General features: G+C 41.0%; 1 pseudogene; it reads left to right on the top strand.

Moving 5' to 3' along the window:
* The first annotated feature begins 2,913 nt into the window (after nucleotides 1-2,913).
* LOC119856300 lies at nucleotides 2,914-20,426 on the top strand (annotated as a pseudogene).
* The last annotated feature ends 1,692 nt before the right edge of the window (nucleotides 20,427-22,118 follow it).

The raw sequence follows: 22,118 nt of genomic DNA, 5'->3' as shown, positions 1-22,118 counted from the left end.
TAATAGAAAATACTTCAAGCAATATATATAAAATCTTTTACACAGAAAAAGCTTTTGAGGACTAATTTTGAATTACTGTATAAAGCACAAAAACATCAGGTAAATTTAAAGGGCAAATCCTGTTCTCCTCAATAAGGTGAGCACACTTTGGCCTTAAATTAATTTTTGTAAGAAAATATGATTTTATTTAAAAATCTAATCAAAGCACATGTACAGACAGTATATCCCTGTCTGAAGCCAACTGCATTCCGCTTAGCCTGAAACTCTTTCAGAAAAAGCAAACTTCCAGGAAAGCCTTTCAAAAGAGATACTCCACTCCCCTATTTTTAATGCCCTTATTTGGTCTGATTATGAAGCTTGCACTTTGTTCTTAATTTAAAATTCTGGTGCTCTGGCTCATTCAAAAATCATGTTGGGGGCAAGGGGGGGGGAAGGGGAAGCAGAATATTTTTCCTAAACAATTAAGGTCTCTCTCTTCTTTTCTCAGCGAAGGTCCCGATTTTTCATTCTGTGTCCTGCATATCATATGTCAAAGATTATTGACATGTTTTTAAATTTCAAAGATACTTGTATCTGCATTAAGCATTTTAGTACTTCACAAATAAATTTTAACACTAATTACAATCTTATATTTTGCACACCTTCACACAAAGCTGTCAGTGTTATTTAACCATTGCTATAAACTTAAATATTGGTAGCCCATATAATATGGCATAACATTTCTTTGAGGGCTAAAGCATTATAAACATTCTTCTTTGTATGTGCACTGTTATGCTTTTCTTCCTGGAACATACATCTTATCAAATGCAAAATGTACCATACTCAGATAATCAAGATTCCAAGGCCTTACCTTTACAACCAAAGCTTGATTTTCCAGATCTGCTAAACTTCACTTCCACAGCACACTCTGCCCTCAGGTCTGTGATCAACAGTCCAGTCACAGCACCAGGCATGACCTCTATATATACACAAAGCAGTAATAGCAACAAGTGAACACTTAGATTCTTACTTCAATCCCACATTTATCAAGTGATATTACTCATAGAAAGAGATCCTTCAAGCAAACACTTAATCTGCATTGAATTGGGAGGGATCTTGATGATACACTTGGGGGGGGGGGAAAGCAGCTTGTTATATGACAGAGCAGATGAAAATACCCACAGCCATTGCACGTACCACTCATTCTGTTAACCATGTAATGTACATTGTCATTTTGACGTGTAGACCATTTCTTTTCCTCCATCACCTCCACGTCAATCCAATTCACTCATTCTTGCCTATGATGAAATGGAAAAAAAGGAAACATGGAAAGATTGTTATCCTAGATCTGCATTTGTGGGACATTTTAAAGCCAGTTAGATTAATCATTGGGAAGATGTTAACCTTGATAAGAGAAGCCCCACTGGCTTTCTGTCTCCCGTAGACAATGAAATCACATAGTTGTGTCTGTGCCTCTCTGTTTGGATTGTTCTATTTTAACACATAACAGATTGAGGGCTGCCTTCCCTTCCTAATTAACTCAAGTTAAACTAATGAGAGAGAGGGGGGAGGGGGAAGCTAGGAAGAGAAGAGAGATCATGAGTTGGAAGGGGACGGAGAAAGGGGAAAACAGATAGATACTGTTAGACTGCATTGTTGGGGTGGGATGTTTGCATGGTTTCCAAGAAAAGATTATGACATTCTGTAAAATTACTAAATAAATATATAAAATCCAACGTTGTGTTAGATTCCTGCTTCTTGTTAGGAAGTATTTCAGCACCCACAGGGGAACAGCTCAGATTCCAAAATCTGGATATTGCTATCCCATCAGCAGCTGTTCCTACCTTGCACCCACCTCTAAAAAAATACATGATTTATTGCTGCAGTTATTTTTGACAACCAAAATACTACTTATAGTTGCTAAATGTTCATGGAAGGAAGTGGTATCTGACTGTTGAGGTTTTTTTAAACTTCTTCTCAACTGCCAGCAAAATGGCAGGGTTTGTATTATTCTAACCAAAAATTAAATGGACCTTTCCTTATGATACCAGTTTAAAATATACAACATAACAAAGTCAGGATGGAAGGATCTAATTGCAGTGCTCACACACAATGCTTTTTAAGATGTAAGTGGGCACAATTTGCGGCTTACAAGAGCATGTGTACACATATATGTCTACGCACATATTTGTGGAAAAGAGAGAGAGATCTTAATCTTCAACTTTCATTACTATAATTATATCTCTATGTGTTGATAGTTTTGTATAAGATATAAAACAGTTATATGAAAGCATATATTTTTGATGCCACTTCTTTGGAAGGCCTTCCTAGGTCCAGGCATGAATTCAAGTTTCTGGTGATCTTAAACACAGTAGCCCTGATTCTAATCTCACTTATACCAGTTCTACACTGCTGTTACTTCATTGACTGTAGAGGGACTACTCCTGATTTATACTGGTCTGAGACAAGAATCAGGACCAATATGTATACGTGTATATATGTGTGTGCAGTGGGTGTTAACAGGAACATGTTCTGTGTCCAGCCTCTACTTCAGTGGAGGCATCAAATTACCTAACACACTTTTTCTGGCTGGGCCTTCTGGTATTCCCTCTCTCTTCTGTCCAATGCCAGAAATGTAAGCCTCATGGCAAGCGGAAGAGGAGACAGTGAATGTCTCTACTGCAGTTGTAACACAGGCAATACCACATACCAAACAGGAGAGTTTCCCCCTCAACACACACCACCGACAAACTGGTTAAAGGAGAAATCAGACAGAGTGAGAAGATGTTCAGACTGGGGAAGCAGAGGCTGAGGAAAGACGGGGAGCATCAAGCCAAGAAAGGGGGAATAAGAGCACTGAGTGATAAGAGGGCCAGGCCAAGCTTGGGAAGGAGGGGTTACAATGCAGGAAGAAATGTCAGACTACTAATGAGCATGCAGCAAAGACAGTTTCAGGCTGGAGAAGGTGAAGAAGGGCAGGTGAGAAGGGAAAGTTAAGCTGTAAAAGGGAGAGGTAAAGAGTAGTGTCCTGGGTCAAGCTAGGAGAGTGGGGGGGGGGAAATATTACAAAGGCAACCATTCAGAAGAACAGGAGAGGGGTCAAATCTGAGCCATTGTGTAAGCAGAGGGAGGAGTTTCAGTAGGAGGTGGAGTGTGGAGGAGTGAGTTGTCAGGACAGAAAAGGGGAGAAAGGGAAGTTAGATGAGGAAAAGTTTGTCAGAATGGGTATGAGGCTGGGGCAAGGGGAAAGACCAGATTTTGGGTTCCTCAGGTTTCAAGTTATTATCAGCTTGATAGTAGGAGTTCTTGTCCGAAGCTTTGTTGTCTGTGTGTCTGCCTCTCTGCCATGGCTCTGATTGGGGTTAATAAAAGCACTGGCTGGTTTTGCAAAAGCCGAGGGGATGTGACAGGTAACCGAGAAGGAAATTGCTGTCTGCCTTTGGCTCACTGTGGTTATTTGTGTCTAACGAGGCCAGCTCGTCGCCAGCCTCTTTGCAGATGAAATGAAGCGATGGGCTGAAGCAGGGCAAAGGAGGCGCCGTGTCCTGACAGGCTGAGGTGTGACCTGATGAATCCTAACCATCCCGGACATCTTCAGAAGAGCAAGTGGAGAGAAGGGAGGGAGCGGAGGGGTGCAAAGCCAGAGACCAGACTTTGGGTAGGGGAGAAGGGGTTGCGGAAGGAAAAGGGAAAGTGAGATTATAGATCACCTCCTTTCAGATCTAATACAAAGTACACTTACACCACAGCCACTGTCTCTGGGATCTGGAACTTCCCAAGAGGAAACATTTTGCTGAAGAGACTGTATTCATTCTCCCTTCACGTAGTTCAAAAATATATCTGAGTAGATGTCTCTCATCCAGGTACAATTTTCAACAGGTTTTTTTGCATGCAATATTGTGAGGGAAAACAAAGGTTTTCTTTCTAAATGCGCTCAGTAAATTTGCCCCCAAAGACATGTCTGGGAAGACATACAGCTTGATTGTCAGATCCTGTAAGTATACATGGACTTATACACTGGTGTGCACTTATATATCTGTAACTATATACCTACTTTGCACATCCGGAGGTGTGTGCTGCTAATTAGTAAGTGCAAATACTCATGGAAACATCTTTACATCTGAACACATCTTTAGTCATCAGCATTTGAGCATTCACAGAAAGCTGTGTTTGAGTTAAAATATACACCATTAATAAGGCTGGTTGTTTGACATGGCAAAAAAGAGAGAGAGAGAGAGAGAGAGAGAACGAACACTAATCATTTTAGTTTAACACGTGAAAGTTGGTGGCACTTATTATTAAATTATTCTCCACTTGAAAAGTGGAAATAGCTGCCATTAATAGTTTAAAAGCAAATAAAGATAGCCTACTTAGATCTGATAAAGCATGTTATACATTCCTAAATTACAGCTACATTAGAGATCTCCTATCATCGTTAAACAAACCTGTATAGCCAAAAAAAAAAAAATAAAAAGTGTGACAAACACTATGGTCCTGATTCTCCACTGCCATGTATATTATGAGGTCATTTTCATTTGTGGAAAAGGGGTGTAAAATGCTACCATTCTGATTTGGTTTTACTCTCATTTTACATTCATTTTTCCCAGGTGTAAAAAACTAAACAAGTACAAGGCTGTGTATATTCAGGCCCCAGGATTTTTCTGTGGAAAACTCCTAATTGTCACTAGTTTGTTACAGAAACCATGGCCAGGACAAGTATACAGCTGGGCCTGATCCAATGCTCACTAAAATCAACGGGAGTCAATGGCCATTGGTTCAGCCCAGTGAAACTAATCAAACTCTTTCAGCATTTTCTTATACCAAGAAATTTAGAACACTGTGCAGCAATCACAGAACCATAGGACTGGCAGGGACCTCCGGAGGTCATCTAGTCCAGTACCTTGCACTCATGGCAAGGCCTAACTATTATCTAGACCATTTTATACCAACATTCGTATTCTCCATATATGCAAATATATTAAAAATACATTCTCAGTAACTGATAATTATCCAAGACACAGTGATTTTTAAGGCAAGACAGATACTGGCCTCCACATTTGGCAGTACAAATAATGGAGGTCTAGTTGAGGCAGGATTGTAGGTACTTTCATTATTTCCACCCCCCCCATAAAAGAAACAGGTTTCAAAAATTGATCAGGCTAGTTCCTACAGAAAGCGGGGGAAGAGAGATCAGGCCTGAGCCCTTTGGAAAAACCATCCTGTAATATTGTGATTTTATAGCCAGGATATGACTCTCTTAAAATATGAGGGGGAAATGCACAAAGTAAGTTTTACAGTATTGTACTTGATAGTTTTGGATTATGAAAATGAACTAAAGTTAACCGTATGATCATTTGCTGGAGTTATTTCTCACGTCACAGTCTCATTGCCCAACAAAGGATTGCTCACGTCAATGTTTAAATCTAAATATGTTTGAAAAAAATGGATGGGAAATCTCTTTTGTTAGTGAACTATTACCAAAATGAATAGGAAGGAAAGGGGTCTGTGTGTGTGTGCACGTGCATGTGCAGCCATGTGGATATGGTGTGGGCGTGAGAGAGGCTAGATTTATGAACCAAATAACATTTTTTCAATGAAAATTATGTTTTTCACAATGTATAATTTCTCATAGTTTCACTGAGCAAACTGTCCTTCCTACTGGGACATAAAAAAGTTATGTAAATGGATGTGTTCATGAAAAAAGGCAAACAAAATGGTGGACAAAAATGATGATTGCCCCACCATGATTATATTAGCGTAATGTGAGACCATTCTGTGCAAAATGATAGGAAAGCTCTAAAATGCTCCTCTGTTCTATGTATATAGGATATCCTTGCAGTGTAGCATACACAGATACAATAATCAGATATGCAACTATTTCATTTAGAGCTACATTGTCCTCCTGTTCTATTTAGCTAAGTAGGGACGCTTGTTCCTCAACCACACCCTTGCTTGATCTATCAAGACCTGAGGTCTGGTTGGAGCACAGGCCATACTCTTAGGATATTCTCCTCTGTGAGAAAGTGGATGGAGAGGGGCAAAAATGGGTGGGCCCTGGGCTATGACCCTTCCCCCTTCTTGCTGGCCAGAGTAGCCATACATGGTAGCCTAGGCACAAAAGAGAGATTAAGCTCTACCTTTGGAAAACGTTAAGTATATTCCAACCTCCCAACCCAAAACCAAACCAAACCAAACCAAACCAAACCACACCACAACACACAAGAAATGAAAAATGTTAGTTTTTCTCCCTAGATTTTTCAGGGGAAATTTTTCACTGAAAAACTGAAAACTAAGAACTTTCTGATTTTGAAAACTGATATTTCTTCTGTTTTTTCATCCAAACCCCAGAAATTTCAAAAACCATGCAAAGATTCGAGATTTTTTTCCATTTTTTTAAAACAGTGATTTTTTTGCCAAAAGAAAAACTGTAAATGGAAAAAAATATGACTACCTCCGTAAAATGATTCCTGGGTTACTCCTGCATGGTGCAATTTATGTACAATCCAATGCTCAGGGCTGTGCCTTTAGTAATGATCTGGTCGACAGAATGAAGGGCCCGAGTCTCCTTTATTGTCAAACAACTTAAATCAAAATAAGGAGCAACTGCATTCACATTACATGGAATTATACCAGCATGAGAACAGAATCTGACGCTAGCCACTTAGCACAAACAAATTTTGTTTAAAAGTTAAATACAATTTGCTTTGCTGTCACTTTCTCCATTTCTGTTAGCCTCCTATGACAAACAAATAAGTAGAGAACAGTCTGTTATGCTACAGCAAGTTCCCATGCAAACTCCTGGCATTCACCTCTCTCCTGCAGAACAGGTGGAGTTTATAGGCTCTCAGACTGTAATTATCACTGTTCAAGCAAGAAGCCTGCTTCTTGAAAAGAAGTTAAGTGACAATGTCAAGCCATTAATAATCTTTCCAATGTATAAATTAGCCATATACTTATCAGACAGATCATAATTTAAGATGCAAGTTTTGCTTTCAAATGACAGTCTAACATTAAGCCTCTTAAGAAGCTATTATCTAAAAGACTAATCGTAACCAAAAAAAAAAAATTTCCATCTTGCAAGCCACTACTCTATACCTGAAGGCCCATGAATCTAGTGACTAGTCAGCCACCAACTTTATACTCTATTTCACCCTATGCTGCAGAATTATGCTTGAGAAACTCAGCTTACATTTAAATAACATGTTATTATTCCTTTTGATTGCGCAACATCCTTAAAACTGTGAACCAAGAGTACAGTATGCAGTGATGACTGCCTGAGGTTATGTCTACACTAGCACTTTTGTCATTATAATTTATGTCGCTCAGGGGTGTGAAAAACACCCCTCTGAGAAACATAATTTACAACAACAGAAGAGCCGGTGTGGACAGCGCTATGTCGGCGGGAGATGCTCTCCTGCCGATATAGCTACTGCTGCTTGTTGGGGGTGGTTTAATTATGTCAACTGGAGACTTCTCTCCTGTTCGCATAGAGTGGATACTCAGGAAATCTTACAGCAGCTTAGCTGCTTCTGTACAGCTGTCTGCACTAGAGACCTTACAGCAACACATGGTCTGAGCCTGCAGAGAGCTAAAACAATCACATTGAGATAGGTGAATTGCCTCACATCATTTAGGGCCTCATGATTCAGTAGCTGTAGAATTTGGTATTTTTCCAAGATGCCACAGAATACAATATTTTTACCATGGAATTTTTTATTTTGCTGCAGTTAGGCGACTGACATTTTGTTTTCTGGCTCCCTGACCTGGCAGAACCTGCCTGAGGCTGCATCTTGCTCTCCAGCTTTCCTCATAAGAGGGAATTAATTGGCACACATGCAAAAGGAGTTTTTTTGGGCAGATGCCTGAACAATACTGGGGGAGCCAACAGCAAGGGACTGGCGCTGAGCCACCTGGTAATTATAGCCAAAAAAAATCAATCCTCCTAAATTACTGTTGAAAATAATTATTGATGAATTTTATGTCAATGAGGATTTCCAGCCATGAGCCACAATCGTGTGTGGTTTGTGGGAGGGAGATAAGGGCATTTCCTGGTAACATCCTCACCGAATGCTGCCACAAAACGTAAAGGTTGTGCCATAGAGTACAAGGGCCCTGTCTATACCTTTCTTCTTCAAACTTTGGGGCACAGAGGGCTGTGAAAAAGTTCTAAGCAGTTAAACACAGGTCTGTTGCTTATCTCAGACCAGTTTTGCATCCGTATAACTGCCCTGACTTCAAATCAAGATTTAGACCAGCATTAGATCAAAATCAGGCCTTAAGAGTCAAAAATGGTGAAATTTTATACTCTTCTTTTGGTGTTTGGATTATACTCATTTTAGTAATTTGCACATATTTTAATACCGTTTATATTCCTGGTATTTTTCAGGTTCCCCAGCTGGAACATGAGAAAAACAAACATGATCTAAGAGAAGATTTACTAAAGAAGATTTCCCTGTGGATGGTAATACAGTATGCAGTGGGGAAATTATTTTGATTTAATTAGGTTTGCTGAGATATGAAATAGTCACATTACATATCATCCTTTCACTCAGTCATTTTCAGACCAGTGCGGGATGAAGGACTATTTAGCACTTGTCCATCAATTTCCATCCTTGTTCTTCTGAAGGCCGTGGAGCCAAAAGCTCACTAGAAGTAGCCAAATCAGGTCTATGCTCTCACTAGTAAGACCATCCTCTGAACCATGTGTCTAGCATGACTGAGCCTATAATTTATGAAGGTTTTTCATTTTGGTCACATCTATGGCCATGACAATGAAGCAAATGTCTCCAACTTTCAGATGAGCTGCTAAAATTGTATCTAGTATTAAAATGGTTATAGGAGAAAATAACCTCATAAGATGAATCACATCCTGTCTTTCAGAGGATAAGTAGTTTATCTGAGTCTAAGCAAAACAATTGGAAATGAAGGTCCATTTGCTGTGTAACTAGATGATATTACAAATATAAAGTTTCTGTACTGTTGGTATTAAATACTCATTTTATGACAACCTGGTACATGTTGGAAATCTTGTTGGTTATCTTATTACTTGGAACAAAAATCTTAAGCAAGTTGAAAAACAACGAATTGCTTCTGCTACTCTTAAAGGGGAACCAGATAATGTGAATAACCAGAACACCACATTTTTTCTGGTTAATTTTCAGGCAAGATTTCATTAAACCAGAGAATATACACAAACTTAGAATTTTCTGTGAATCCCTCATGTAGCTGAATTCAAGGAATAAATTAAGTTGAAGCTCTCCAGGATGATTCTAGTTAGCATACTGCTAAACTTGTTGCCAAGCAACAAATCTCTAACTCTAGTTTATAATCACATAGTACTGTAAAAAAATGCTGCTTGAAAATTGTCCCCCTAAAAAAAAAAAGGAACTGATGAGTCACGGTCAGCTGCTGGAACATAACACAAGAGATAATCTAGCAGAAAGTGAGTTATTCTCAGTCACTGAATTGCTTCCAACAATGCATGCCCTCGCAGTTAAAAAGACAGCTCCAGAAATTAGAGTCACAAAAGGATGTGTAGTTTATGAAATCCCAGGTATAGAAGAAATTCAAGATGGAAGTGTTGGAATGTACAGTTATTCAGATCACACAGAGCTGTGGAGTGAACTGACCAGCTCTCAGGTGGATTACCCACCAGGGGACCCAGAACTGGATGATCAAGATGACCAAGGCCAAGTGTGCACGTGTGCTTGCACCTGGAGGTGTTCTATTTGATTACATGATTTAGGTTTCCCCACATCTTTGGTTCCAGCATCTTGTTTTTTTTAAATTCAGAATAGGAGCTGGCTGTGAGAGGCTCTGTTGTGACTTTTCATGATGAACTTGGCTGAAGTGAAGGTGGGCTGAGCTGGCTGTGAAAGAGACCTGTCAGTTGAAGGCCTGTTCTCTGCTTTTCCATATAATGAAGCTTGTTTCTGTGAAGAACTGCCTTTTTCATAATGGATTTATTTGAAGTTAACAGGGTTGCTCAGCAAAAAAAAAAACTGGCTATGAGAAGGGCCTGATTTTTCTCCTGTTAATCACAGAAAATTGGATGGAATCGAGCTGGTGTTTAGCTTTTGCGGGGCAATCCCATGTCAATGAATTTGCTGTTTGTTTATTTTTTTTGATGCATGTGTGACCCTGCCCTTGTTGCAGTGGAACTGGGATTGTTCTTGGGATAAATGCTTTATTAAAAAAGCTTTACTGGAGTTGGACTGCTCAAATCAGCTACATTGCCTGATAAAGGAACCCCTGCACTGAAAGCTGTTTTACTGCTGCCAGGTAGGCAAATTAATTGAATTAATTTCTATGAATACTGAATTAGTCCAAAGGATTTATTAGGCATATCTACTCGGTAATGCTCGTTGACTTATACTTAAATAGGTTGCTTTCTGTACTTAACTGTCATTGTAAATAATAAGACTTTTAAAATGATTGAAATGTGTTGTTTCATTGATAATTTGTACATCAACAGATGAAAATGTAATGATGCTGTGGGATATTTGGTATGCCATTATGACGCGTATAAATGACTACTCAACTGATCGTTGTACTGAAACTAGGTTTTCTTTTAAGTGATATGAAACAAATACATTAACAGCTAGTTATTGAATTGTTAAAAAAGATTACGTTACAGTCCTTGTTTTAATCTTAGAATCTCATTGCAGTTTATTCCTGAAAACATGTTATATCATTAATATTGTAGAAGCCAGTCTTGCACTTATTGGTAAGCTTCCATTGACTAAAAACTGCTGGAGTTGACACTTAACTTGCGCAGTTTTGTTCCATTAAATCTACTCAGTGTATGCAGAGGAGTGGGTTTTGATAAATGTTATACTGCTAATTATTGTTTGTACAGTATACTGATCGTGTGAAATGCTCAATATTAGTCATGATAGTACTGTATGTGTAACTCCTCCATCTGAAGTAAGGACACCACACTGCTTTAGGGTCTGATTCTGATTAGAGTAATGTGAATAACTGAACTTTAGGTTTGTTTGCCAAAATAAAATAAAAAATAGTTTCAAGGTCAACCTGAAATGAACATTTTTCAAATATTTTTGCAAACAGAAAACATTTTTAAAAAATTGTTGTGTGTCAACTGATATATTTTGTTTAACCTAAAAAAGTTTCATTTCGTTTTTGACTTTTTTACATCTTTAAATTTTTTTAATGAAATTGAAGAAAATTTTGAAATGAAACATTTTGCATCAAAAACATCAAAATGTTTTATTTCAAAACTGTCAAAATGAATTTTTTTTTTCCAGAATTTTTTGTGTTTGTTTTCAACTGAAACAATTTGATGAGTCTGACATGAACTTGGAAATGTTTCGGTTGATCCAAATCTGATTTTTTCAGAAAAAAAAATTGTCCAAAATATTTTGCCCAGTTGTAATTTTGATCTCATTTATACCAGTACTTAGCAAATCAGTAGTAGCCCCACTAAAGTCAATGGAATTATATCATTTTAGAGCTGATGTAAATAAGATCAGAATCAAGAACTTAGGCTGTTAGGTAGTGGAAGCAGATATTGCTGAGCGTTTATATTATATTATTAAAATGCAAGTATGTAAAGATTGGGGTAAGATTTTCAAATCTAAAAGTTTCACTAGATTCTGGCCATGACTTGGGAAACATATTATATCCCAGTTTTGTTTTCAAATAATACTTATGGGCATCCACTGTTAAGAGGGGATTTGGAGCAAAGGCCTAATCTCTACCAGGTATAAATCACTATATATTTTACAAAGAACTATGATTAGTAATTGCAGGTCTTTTTTTTTTTTTTTTTTTTTTTAAAAAGGGCTGCTTTTATTTCTTCTGAAAGTTTGAATTATTTTCCTATTAAGAAGAAAGCCAAAGAGCAAATATGATCCTTTTATTAAAATTCCTGATTTACTAGCAGAATCTCAAGCTTTGCTTAATTTTAAATGCTTCCCCCTCCCCAAATATTCCTCTAGTTATCTGCTGAGGTATCTAACAGAAGAAGATATGATGGAAGTAGTGGAGGGCAGGGGTAGGAGGTTAATGATGGTGCTGAGTCCCCTCTCAGGTCGAAATCAGGCATAACTACATGGGTGTAAAACTGGTGCAAGTGAGAAGAGAATCACTATCTGAATGATGGTCTTTGACTGTGTGGTCCTGATCTGCATTGGGATCTGAGCTGAGTTACACCTAATGATGAAAAAGCCAGATTACAATTCTGGATGTGTGATGGACATTATTATTGATCATGAGAAACCCTCTCAGCCTGTGTTGTCTGTGTCTCTGTTAGACTTCTACCTAGATTTTGTAAACTATAAAGTGTTTGATTAGGATGTTTGCCATTACTTGCATTTATTCCTTTCTAATGGAAATGTTTTTTAAAAGATCTGATGATTTTACAAGTGTTACTAAAGCAACTATTTAAGCAGTCATGTTTAGAAAGACTAACATAAATTGGATATAAAACACAAGAAAAAATATTTATCTGGGGCAGAGTCCATTTATATCCTATAATCACAGACTCCCTCCTTTCCTTTTATAAACATTAACCAAACTGATAAGTCAGTTTAAAATTTTATTGTGTACATTTTATATTAATAAATTTATTCCAAAAAAGTTGGGAAAATCACTGAATAGATTACTTAATATATGCTTCAATAATTTATTATGGAATTAATATGGGACTAAACTTCAGCATAAGAATGGAAATTATACACACAGTATACATTTATATATATGCACAGTAAACATTTTTAAGCAAGGTTTTCATATTCCTGATTTTATTGTTAGGAGATGGGAGCAATCTTTTAAAAATATTTCAGAATTAATTTGTGATTAATAAAATGTGGTAATATTTTTAAGAAAAATATACCGCAACTTCTTTTTCTGTGTGGTTTTCTTCTTGCTCACTCCCTGCTAATGTGTCTGGAATCAGTTCCGGGAAATACTATTTCTTTGGAAATTTAATAAATACCATAATTGTTATTAAGTTAATGAATTGCCGGTTTAGGATTTATATTGCACTGCTGGATTTTATTCTTTTTTTCCCCTTCCCATCAATAGCACACATATATAACTATGCATTTTTCAAATTTAATTGTTTCAGCAGGAAATATTTCCAGCACACTAATTTTGAAATGTACTCATTTCCAGTTTAATACTCATTTCCTTCTAGTCACTTTGATTGTTTTTATCAAAAAACTTCTCTATGAATGACCATTCTGTTCCCATTTGTCGAAGCTCAATGTACAGGTTTGATCATGCATACACACAAACCACTCTTAAATACAGGTTTCTATTTCATTGTGGAGACAGAAATTAATGAGATCAATTCATCTTCCTCCTATTTTTCTCTTCAGAATTATTATGTGTTTTCTATAGAACTTTAATGTTAATACCAAAACGCATATTTAAATATCTCCTCCCTCTTTCCTACACATGCTGAACATTAGTTTCTTCAGTACAACTGAAGCCTTGATAGACTGGACACTTGAAATAAAAATATCTTTTACTGAATTGTAAGTTGCTGAAAGAGGCTTTGAGCCAAAACATTCATATCTTCCTCCTGCCACTTTTGAATGATCTACTTTTTGGAAACTTTTTGCACTTTTCTTTTTTTAAAAAAGAATGAATGGATCAATTCCTGCTCTTATTTATACAAAGGTACATCACTTAACTCAATAGTGTTACTGCTGATTAACCCTGGTGTGACGGATAGTAAAATTTGGCTTATTAAATGATGTAATGCATCCTATCGATAAATCTATCTGGGTTCATTGTCCCAAAGACCAAGGAAAAAAAGCCATGGATTATTTAAAGAAAAGGAGGACTTGTGGCACTTTAGAGTCCTCCTTTTCTTTTTGCGGATACAGACTAACACGGCTGCTACTCTGAAAACTGATTGTTTAGAGATGTTTTGTTGTTTATGTGAGAGTTCACAGTGCTACCACAATAATATTTGCCTTTTGAGTGTTTTGCTCTATACATTCCTGTTTACTGAAGTATTTAAAATATCTTTCATTTCATAGACTTTGTTAATATTCATTAATGAAAATTAAATTATTAAATGGATATAATATTAAATTGATTTTGGATGTGGGTTTGTTATTTTTAATAATTTTTCTTCAGTCACACCAGAGCTAAATGAACACAGTAGTGAGTATTGCTAACTCATAGAGTTTGATAGTGCTTTACAAAAGATTATGACATGAAGCCAGGAGCTGAACAATCTTAGTTAAAAAATTGGGCTGATAAAATTGGACTTTTGCATATGATTCCAAGCACCTACACAAAAGGGCATAATGGGTAAATACAAAGCATCAAAATATTTAAATAAACATAGGTAATATGTGATTTTTTACACTTGAACAGAAGATCTCAAAACGCACAAAGGAAAATAAATAAAATAAAAGACCTGTGATACAGCTGGTCCAGGTCAGCCACGTCAGGCTCGCACTGTGGGGCTGTAAAATTGCAATGTAGACATTTGGGCTCGGGCTGGAACCTGGGCTCTGGGGCCCTCCCCCTTCACCCTGGACTTACAATGCAGTGTAGACATACCCATAGTAGATATGTTTCACAAACAAAAATCCACACAAATTTCAATATTTTCTTCAAGAAATTTCAAATTTTTTCAATGAAAAAACACAACTTTTCCAAAACATATTTGTGTTTGGATTTTTGCTCTCTCCCCACTCTCTCTCCTCCTTTTTTCCTCCTTCAGAACATTTCAAAAGAAAAAAAACCTTCTGGGAAAATGTTCATTTTAGAAAAGAGGTAATTTTTCATCAAAAAAAAAAGGGTTGCATAGAAAATTTCAACCAATGGCAATAGTAACCTCCGTTTCAATTCCATTCACGTCATCCTTTGACCTCTCTAATATTCCTTCTTCATCTTCAGGGCCCGTACAATGATCAAGTAAAATAATGACACCAAATCAATCATAAAACAGACATTTAGCACTGAAAGGTAAGTTTGAGATGATTGGGTGTATCTACTGGTATAATACCATATATCCTGTTTATATTCTAAAATATTCTTTTTAAGCTCTGTGCTACTGTACATAACCCAACCATCAACTGTGGAGTATACCTAGATGTCCATTTGCACATCAAGTAACATCTAAATAAAGCAGAAGCGAAAACTTGTCCTCAATCTCCTTTGGAAACTTCATTTGAGGCAAAGATTAAAAGAGCACAATTTTCAGGTTTTTGCTGGTACCTTCCCCTGGTTTCCACATCCATTTTTTCTTACCCTTAATATGTCATAGAATCATAGAATCATAGAATATCAGGGTTGGAAGGGACCCCAGAAGGTCATCTAGTCCAACCCCCTGCTCAAAGCAGGACCAAGTCCCAGTTAAATCATCCCAGCTAGGGCTTTGTCAAGCCTGACCTTAAAAACCTCTAAGGAAGGAGATTCTACCACCTCCCTAGGTAACGCATTCCAGTGTTTCACCACCCTCTTAGTGAAAAAGTTTTTCCTAATATCCAATCTAAACCTCCCCCATTGCAACTTGAGACCATTACTCCTCGTTCTGTCATCTGCTACCATTGAGAACAGTCTAGAGCCATCCTCTTTGAAACCCCCTTTCAGGTAGTTGAAAGCAGCTATCAAATCCCCCCTCATTCTTCTCTTCTGCAGACTAAACAATCCCAGCTCCCTCAGCCTCTCCTCATAAGTCATGTGCTCTAGACCCCTAATCATTTTCGTTGCCCTTCGTTGTACTCTTTCCAATTTATCCACATCCTTCCTGTAGTGTGGGGCCCAAAACTGGACACAGTACTCCAGATGAGGCCTCACCAGTGTCGAATAGAGGGGAACGATCACGTCCCTCGATCTGCTCGCTATGCCCCTACTTATACAACCCAAAATGCCATTGGCCTTCTTGGCAACAAGGGCACACTGCTGACTCATATCCAGCTTCTCGTCCACTGTCACCCCTAGGTCCTTTTCAGCAGAACTGCTGCCGAGCCATTCGGTCCCTAGTCTGTAGCGGTGCATTGGATTCTTCCATCCTAAGTGCAGGACCCTGCATTTATCCTTATTGAACCTCATTAGATTTCTTTTGGCCCAATCCTCCAATTTGTCTAGGTCCTTCTGTATCCTATCCCTCCCCTCCAGCGTATCTACCACTCCTCCCAGTTTAGTATCATCCGCAAATTTGCTGAGAGTGCAATCCACACCATCCTCCAGATCATTTATGAAGATATTGAACAAAACGGGCCCCAGGACCGACCCCTGGGGCACTCCACTTGACACCGGCTGCCAACTAGACATGGAGCCATTGATCACTACCCGTTGAGCCCGACAATCTAGCCAGCTTTCTACCCACCTTATAGTGCATTCATCCAGCCCATACTTCCTTAACTTGCTGACAAGAATGCTGTGGGAGACCGTGTCAAAAGCTTTGCTAAAGTCAAGAAACAATACATCCACTGCTTTCCCTTCATCCACAGAACCAGTAATCTCATCATAAAAGGCGATTAGATTAGTCAGGCATGACCTTCCCTTGGTGAATCCATGCTGACTGTTCCTGATCACTTTCCTCTCCTCTAAGTGCTTCAGGATTGATTCTTTGAGGACCTGCTCCATGATTTTTCCAGGGACTGAGGTGAGGCTGACCGGCCTGTAGTTCCCAGGATCCTCCTTCTTCCCTTTTTTAAAGATGGGCACTACATTAGCCTTTTTCCAGTCATCCGGGACTTCCCCCGTTCGCCACGAGTTTTCAAAGATAATGGCCAAGGGCTCTGCAATCACAGCCGCCAATTCCTTCAGCACTCTCGGATGCAATTCGTCCGGCCCCATGGACTTGTGCACGTCCAGCTTTTCTAAATAGTCCCTAACCACCTCTATCTCTACAGAGGGCTGGCCATCTCTTCCCCATTTTGTGTTGCCCAGCACAGCAGTCTGGGAGCTGACCTTGTTAGTGAAAACAGAGGCAAAAAAAGCATTGAGTACATTAGCTTTTTCCACATCCTCTGTCACTAGCTTGCCTCCCTCATTCAGTAAGGGGCCCACACTTTCCTTGGCTTTCTTCTTGTTGCCAACATACCTGAAGAAACCCTTCTTGTTACTCTTGACATCTCTTGCTAGCTGCAGCTCCAGGTGCGATTTGGCCCTCCTGATATCTTTCCTACATGCCCGAGCAATATTTTTATACTCTTCCCTGGTCATATGTCCAACCTTCCACTTCTTGTAAGCTTCTTTTTTATGTTTAAGATCCGCTAGGATTTCACCATTAAGCCAAGCTGGTCGCCTGCCATATTTACTATTCTTTCGACTCATCGGGATGGTTTGTCCCTGTAACCTCAACAGGGATTCCTTGAAATACAGCCAGCTCTCCTGGACTCCCTTCCCTTTCATGTTAGTCCCCCAGGGGATCCTGGCCATCTGTTCCCTGAGGGAGTCAAAGTCTGCTTTCCTGAAGTCCAGGGTCCGTATCCTGCTGCTTACCTTTCTTCCCTGCGTCAGGATCCTGAACTCAACCAACTCATGGTCACTGCCTCCCAGATTCCCATCCACTTTTGCTTCCCCCACTAATTCTACCCGGTTTGTGAGCAGCAGGTCAAGAAAAGCGCTCCCCCTAGTTGGCTCCCCTAGCACTTGCACCAGGAAATTGTCCCCTACGCTTTCCAAAAACTTCCTGGATTGTCTATGCACCGCTGTATTGCTCTCCCAGCAGATATCAGGAAAATTAAAGTCACCCATGAGAATCAGGGCATGCGATCTAGTAGCTTCCGTGAGTTGCCGGAAGAAAGCCTCATCCACCTCATCCCCCTGGTCCGGTGGTCTATAGCAGACTCCCACCATGACATCACTCTTGTTGCACACACTTCTAAACTTAATCCAGAGACACTCAGGTTTTTCCACAGTTTCGTACCGGAGCTCTGAGCAGTCATACTGCTCCCTTACATACAGTGCTACTCCCCCACCTTTTCTGCCCTGCCTGTCCTTCCTGAACAGTTTATAACCATCCATGACTGTACTCCAGTCATGTGAGTTATCCCACCAAGTCTCTGTTATTCCAATCACGTCATAATTCCTTGACATCACCAGGACCTCCAGTTCTCCCTGCTTGTTTCCAAGGCTTTGTGCATTTGTATATAAGCACTTGAGATAACCTGTTGATCGCCCCTCATTCCCAGTATGAGGCAGGAGCCCTCCCCTCACAGACCTTCCTGCCTGTGCTTCCTCCCGGTATCCCGCTTTCCCACTTACCTCAGGGCTTTGGTCTCCTTCCCCCGGTGAACCTAGTTTAAAGCCCTCCTCACTAGGTTAGCCAGCCTGCTGGCAAAGATGTTCTTCCCTCTCTTCGTAAGATGGAGCCCGTCTCTGCCCAGCACTCCTCCTTCATGGAACACCATCCCATGGTCAAAGAATCCAAAGCCTTCTCTCCGACACCACCTGCGTAGCCATTCGTTGACCTCCACGATTCGACGGTCCCTACCCAGGCCTTTTCCTTCCACGGGGAGGATGGACGAGAACACCACTTGCGCCTCCAACTCCTTTATCCTTCTTCCCAGAGCCACATAGTCCGCAGTGATCCGCTCAAGGTCATTCTTGGCAGTATCATTGGTGCCCACGTGGAGAAGCAGGAAGGGGTAGCGATCCGAGGGCTTGATGAGTCTCGGCAGTCTCTCCGTCACATCACGAATCTTAGCCCCTGGCAAGCAGCAGACTTCTCGGTTTTCCCGGTCAGGGCGGCAGATAGATGACTCAGTCCCCCGGAGGAGAGAGTCCCCGACCACCACCACCCGCCTTCTCCTCTTGGGAGTGGTGGTCGTGGAACCTCCAACCTCAGGACATCGCATCTCATGCCTCCCAACCAGCGGAGTCTCCTTCTGCTTTCTCCCCCCAGACATATCATCTGGTCCACTCTCCGCATTGGTACCTGTGGAGAGAACATGAAAGCGGTTAGTTACCTGTGTCTGTGTTACTGGAACCCGGACATTCCGCTTACCTCTTCTGGAGGTCACATGTTGCCAAGCTTCTTCACTGGCCTCTTGGCTCCTCTGTGCAACCTGCTCTACATCTTTAGAGCTTTGTGCCCCTAGGAGGCTATCCTGAGTTTGGTCCAGAAAATCCTCAGTCTCTCGTATACAACGCAGGGTCGTTACCTGTTGCTCCAGACCTTCAATCTTCTCTTCCAATATGGAGACCAGCTTGCACTTTGTACAGACAAAGTCGCTTCTGTCCTGTGGAAGAAAGACAAACATGGCACATCCAGTGCAGGTCACAACAGCTGAATTCCCCCCTTCCATATCACCTACCTACTACGGAGCTTCCTCAGAGACGTTGGCAAGATGTAAGCCTCACTGGGCTCACTCCAGGCGAACTCCCAGGCAAACTCCTGCTGTGAGCTGCTCTGCTGTCCCCGCTGCTCCGCTGCCGCTCAGCTGGTTCGCGAGGCTCCGGCTATTTTTAAACAGCCAGGCTTCCCTGACGCAAACACACAGACACCCTAATGCCCGCCCCCTGCAGGCTAGCAGCCAATCAGACACTCACTCAGGCTCCCTCCCAGCAAACACACGCTCGGATACTTCCTCAGCAAGCAAACACTTGTCTTTCTCCCCCTCACTGCTGGAAAGCCATTTGTTTTTTCCCATTTCCCCCCCCGACGTTGGGTTTCTCTCATTTCTTCCTATGGGAATCTCCATTCCCACACTGTGTGATGTGTCTCTTCCTACTTCTCCCCCAGCCCTTCTGCCACCTCGAACTGCCTCCCACCGCTCATCATCACCTCTGCTCTCCCGCAGCCCTTCTGCACTCACAGAACCCCAGCACTCCTGCATCCTCAGAGCCCTTCAGACCACCTCAGCAACCTCACAGCCATTGAGCTGTTTGGGACCATGGAACGGTACCTAAAACCGAGCTCACCTTCACCCAGCAAGCCCAGCTAAAGAAGTTCAGCCATCTCAAAGCCTATAATCTGCAGAAGGAAATGAGAAGCCTCAGGGAGCTGCTGGAGTCCACGCCCCTCCCCGTCCCCCCCGTGGTCTTCTGCCATGATGACATCCAGGAAGGGAACATCCTGCTGCTGGTGGGGTGCCAGTCGCGCTCACCCTTGACAAGTTGATGCTGACTGACTTTAAGTACAGCTGCTACAACTGCAGAGGCTTCGACATTGACAATCACTTCTGTGAGTGGGTTTATGACTACACCCATGACACGTGGCCCTTGTACAAGGCCTCCATGGAGACCTTACCCTCCTTGCCAGCAGCAGCTGCAGTTCATTCAGCACTACCTCTGGGAGGACTGGGGGAGGCCCAGGGACATTATGCATGAGGAACAGGCCTGCATTGAGGATCACTGAGATCAACAGGTTTGCTCTGGCCTCTCACTTCTTTGAGGCCTCTAGTCCCATCCTGCAAGCAAAGATCTCCACTACTGACTTCGGGTACCTGGACTATGTGCAGTGCCACTTCGAGGCCTACTTCTAGCAAAAGGCACAGTGCACGTGACCAGGCCAGCCCACAGCATCCCCCAGCCCAGCTCTGCCTGCTCCACTCTCAGACTCTGTCTTCTGCAGCGTGGCCCTGACCTCGGGTTGCTGCAGACACATGGGGCCTGGCAGTCACTACTGAATGGCCACTTCTTGGCCAAGGGATCCATTTGCCCTGCGCTACCAAGGGACAGCAGCTGGTAAGGCCCACGAGGTAACAACGTCCACACCACATATGTATGTATGTATATATCCCTCCTCCAGCCTCTGGTACCTGGGAGGACCTCTCCTTTCCATCTGCAGTGGAGGAGGAGTAGGCAGCCAGCTGTGACAGAGACTGATGGAGACTGAGGATGGCAGCAAACAGCTCCACCTGCTGGCAGGGACTGGAAGATGCAGGATTATTCATTGGAGCGAGAAGAGCCTGGGGAGTCTGAAGGAAAGATTTGGAGAGGCATTACCAGCTAGTGGCTTCCCAAGGCATTGGATCTGGTGTCATGGGAGTTGTTTATTTCTACTGTGTGGTAAACAAACTTGCATTCAATAAATTTACTGTTTATATGACAATTTTAGAGGTTGGCATATGAATAGATGGAAGTCAGAGACCTCTCAGCTGTGGTTCAAACCACATTCCGAGCGAGGGTCTGTTTTAGCTCAGATATAAAAGCTGTAGCTGTCCTAAATGCATATTTCAGGGGATATTGGAGGGACAAAGTGGGTGATGTAATATCTTTCACTGGGACAACTTCTGTTTGTGAAAGAGACAAGCTTTCAAGCTGCACAGAGCTCTTCTTCAGGTCTGGGTATTTCAAAGGATGGCAGGATCCAGTGGAACTACATTTGAGATTTCATGTATAGCTGTACAGCCCTTATACCCCGATTATTCTGCTTTGGTTCATATGACTTACAGCTCTGAGCTCAGAGGCTATTAGTGCTTGACTCTACGTAGAAAACAGGAGTTGCCATACTGAATCAGACCTGTGGTCAATCTATTCAGTATCCTGTCTCTGACAATCAGTAGCACCCAATGATTCAGTTATGAGATAATCTGCTCCCTATGCACATCTCATCATAAATAGTTAGCTTGTCTTAAACCTCAACATGAGAGGTTTCATATCCCTTCCAAAACTTTTTTTTTGGTCACAATAGTTAATGCTAGTCTAGATATTCTTATCCATATCAATATCCAGTCCCCTTTGTATCTTGTTAAGTTTTTGGCCTCAGTGACATCATGTGACATTGATTTTAATTATGTGTTATGTGAAAAGGTATTTTCTTGTCAGTTTTGAATTTGCCAACTTTCAGTTTCATTGGATATCCCCATGTGTTATGAGACAGGAAGAAAGTTCCTGATGTACTTCCTCTAAATCATTCATTATTTTATATGCTTTTATCACACCCCTCTTCTTCATCTCCTTTCTGAAGTAAGCATTCCCAATTGTTTCAATCTCTCACTATTAATGATTTTCCAAATGGAAGTAGGTTCCATCAGAGAATTCCACACCAGCTTTACGCAGCTCATACCATAAGTCTTCTCTTTCTAAAAAGCCTCTTCCAGTTTCCTTATATTTGGATAGGCTAGAACAGGCTACCTGCTTCAGTGATTGAACAGAAGTCACTTATTCCCCAGCAGGATCAACACCTGCTATCAGGGTGGGATATTTCAGACAACACTGACAGCCTTTCTAGCAGAATGGGGCAAGGAGGCTAT

This window comes from Dermochelys coriacea, chromosome 5, assembly GCF_009764565.3.
Source record: "Dermochelys coriacea isolate rDerCor1 chromosome 5, rDerCor1.pri.v4, whole genome shotgun sequence".
NCBI lineage: Eukaryota > Metazoa > Chordata > Testudines > Dermochelyidae > Dermochelys > Dermochelys coriacea.
This window is presented reverse-complemented; position numbering and strand designations above follow the sequence as displayed.